Raw genomic sequence first — 3,594 nt, forward strand, 5'->3', positions numbered from 1 at the left:
TGGCAGTGATTTAAGCTAAATTCTGTTCTGGATGACAACTGAACTATGGGACAACTTGTGTAAAGTTAGGCTGAGGCATCAGCAGGGAGGTTGAACAGTGCACTCATGCCTGAAATGGCAGGAATTAAATTCATTCATGAATCCTCTTTCAAACCAATTTATGTATTGAAGAAAATGAAAGTTTGCACCTGGCTCCCCAGCTAAGGGTGAAGTCTGATAGCCCATAACTTGGTTGACTGAAAAAGCAAACAATGAACAGTCACTAGCACCCTCCCCACAAAAAAAAAAACACTAATGAAATAAAATGGAAAAATCAGTAGAAAAGCCAAATGATTCATAAAAATCAATTTAAGCAGCCTGAGATAAGCAGAAAGCTTAAATTAAAAAAAATACAGTGAGGGCATCAGACAATTCCAAATGAAATATCTTTAAACAAGATTCTGTATTACCTTGGATAATTCTGTTGGGCAGGATTTGATCACAGAATCCATGGCAAAATCCAGAGAGATATCCGTGGCCAAGGATGCATTATACCAGACCAATAAAGGGAAAAGGAGCAATTTGAGGACCAGCATATTGAACAAGGGCTTGGGAATGATAGACAGGCAGGCTCAGAAGCTGGTTTGGTGTAGGTGTGGAAGCGTCTTCTTTTGCCATGATACAAACTGCCCCCTGCTCCCAACCCTGACAGCTGGAGCTGGTGTGGAGGCTGGCAGACCACATAGTCAATAGGCAATTACAGTAATCGAATCTTGGAGGAAGTGACACAGTGTAAATAGTCTGCTCCCAGTTGGCTTGTGATTAACGTGACAACAACTTGGACGTGTTTCCCTCCATGGGAGCAGGGCAGCCTAGTCACCTGGAGTAAAATTGACAAAAGAGTATCCTACTTCATTCATATGCCCAAACGCTCAGTTATGTATTGGCTAGAGAAGAAACCTCAGAAGAAAGAATAGGAGAGCGCACCTAGAAATAAAAAAGCACCTGTTAAAAGTACCAAATATTTGCAAAAGGCCTCACATATACCTTAATTCTCTCCATCTTTTTCTAAAGCAGATGTTAGCATGAGCCCTATTTTATGATCCCTTTTTGACAAGGACATAGGCTGAATGGTGAAACAGTCTTTCCAAACAAACTGGTTAGCAGCGGCCAGGCACGGTGGCTTATGTCTGTAATCTGAGGATTTTTGGGAAGCCAAGATGGGCTGATCACTTGAGGTCAGGAGTTCGAGACCAGCCTGACCAACATGGTGAAACCCCATCTCTCCTAAAAACTTAAAAATTAGCCGGGTGTCATGGCAGGCACCTGTAATCCCAGCTGCTCAGGAAGCTGAGGCATGAGAATCACTTGGACCCGGGAGGCGGAGGTTGAGTGAGCCGAGATCATGCCACTGCACTCCAGCCTGGGCGACAGAGGGAGATCCTGTCTCAAAACAAAAACAAAAACAAACTGGTTAGCAGCTTATCGCATGTGAACTCATACATTTTTCTGAAATCAGATCCTAAGCTCCTCCAACCACAAGAGTAAGATAATTACATCAATTTGCCTCTTTGGGAGAGGCAAAGGGACACATGGGTGTATAATCACAGAAGATTAATGCAAAGCTCACTGGATCCAACCTCAGGCATCAAACATGGCCCCAAGGTTAACAGCTCCTCAATTGCTATGGCTGAGTGCTCATAGGGGTACTTGATATGTGGGGACCCTCTAGACCTTAGTGGCCAGTGTGCCCCAAGAGGAAAAACAAAAACACTGTTGCTTTCATTTTGGGATTTATGAGACAGTGGCAACAAACTAAGAGACATGGAGATTTTGGATATGGTTTGAAAAATGAGGCTTGCTGGAATAAGTTAGAGTGAGAGCCATTTAGGGCAATCATGATTGGAGGGCATAGCTCACTTCCCAGCGAGGCAGGGATTGGGATTTCCTAGGTCTTGCTTTTCATGAAGCTAGTTTTAAATCAGAGAGCAATGGGCGGGGGGAGCGGGTGATAATTAAAGCCCATGGAGGACAAGAGCAGGTGTATTGGAACCAGAGCTTCCTATCGGAAATACATGAGAGGAATTCGGAGCGAGATTTTCAAAGGGAGGGGAATGGCTCGGGAGACAGGAGACTCTCATTTTCTTGATGGTGGCTGAGACACCAGAGAGAAGTGCCAGTATCATCTGGCTGTGGGAGTGAGAGGCCGAGGGGTGGGCCCTGGCTCCATGGCGGAGGAAGAGGGCAGCCTCAGGCTGTGGGTTTAATAAGCCTAGGGAGCTGTAATGCCACACTGTTCCAGTGCACTCTGGGAGATCCTGCTGACAGACAAATGCTTGGAGGGGCTGAAAGCATCAGCCAGCAGACAGAGGGTGAGGACAACCCCTCCCCTAAGAGCCATCAGATTCAGGGAGGAATCTTCTAATGGCATGTCAGAAGCAAGTCCTTTCAGACCCCTTAGGAGGAGATGCGGGAGGCTGGGACTGTGTCTGAGGAGGCCCAAGTGCCACCAGGTATTGTTTGTTTTGCCTCTTCCCTAAACTATTGCTTCCTTGAGAAAACAGCCCTATAATAAGTTGCAGGGACAGGGAAGATATTTTATTCTTTTAATTGGGCGGAGACCAATGTAGGGGAGATGAGGAAGGGGCAGATGCTCTACTAAGAAAAAGGGAAACTCAAGTCACAAAAGATGGCCAGGAGCTTCCTTCAGGAAGGTGTGTGCTCCTAACTGGAGGCCACTTGTTGTACAAATGTCACGGCAAGAGTGGGAGGGGAAAGGCTAGCAGAGAGGTAAATTACTTTGTCTCCTTCAATGTGAGAGAAATTAAAGTTGTGAACAATGGAGAGAAGACATCCAATGTCACTGGGGACCTCCATCAGTCTGGGTCAGGGATAAAAGGTCATGGCTAAGAGGCCAAGGAAGGAGGTTGGGAGAACAAGAATGTTGAAGGAGGGACTTCCAGTTGTTGGTTGTGGGGTGTGATGTAAACTTCCTCTTCAAATCTTCTTCAGACTCTAGGTGCTTATGGATGCTTTTCTACAAGTGAATTATTATTGGGTGTCCTCTATTATTGGGTGTGCCGAGTTCTGCCATTTGCATGGACACAGCCTGATGATTCAGGGAACAATCGCCCCCTGGGTTACACATGGACCATCTCATTTAACATTTTCAGTAATTTTGTGGAGTAGATGCTATTATCATCACTTGCAAAATGAGGAGCCTGAACCTCCAGGAGGTCTGGCAATTTGTCTAAGAAGCTGAACCAAGATTGCACCAAAATCTTGGCAATGCTAAAGCTCCACCTTACTCCACCTTGGCATTAATGGTTCTTGGGCCAGCAGCATCGGCCTCACCTGGGAACTTGTTAGAGACATAAACTCTCAGTCCCCTTCCAGACCACCTGAGCCAGAAACTCCGGGAGGTGAGGGGGACAGCATCTGTGCTTTAATAGGCCTTCCGGAGGATTCTGATGCACACTAAAGTTTGAGGACAATTGATCGACACTATGGTGCCTCTCAGAAAGCCCGCACAGCACTCAGGTTTGATGGGTCTGTGACTCATTGCCAGGGAGGTGACACGCCACTTGACAGCTTGAGGTGTCTGAACGAGCAAAA

This window comes from Hylobates moloch, unplaced genomic scaffold (genome assembly GCF_009828535.3).
Source record: "Hylobates moloch isolate HMO894 unplaced genomic scaffold, HMol_V3 SCAFFOLD_14, whole genome shotgun sequence".
NCBI lineage: Eukaryota > Metazoa > Chordata > Mammalia > Primates > Hylobatidae > Hylobates > Hylobates moloch.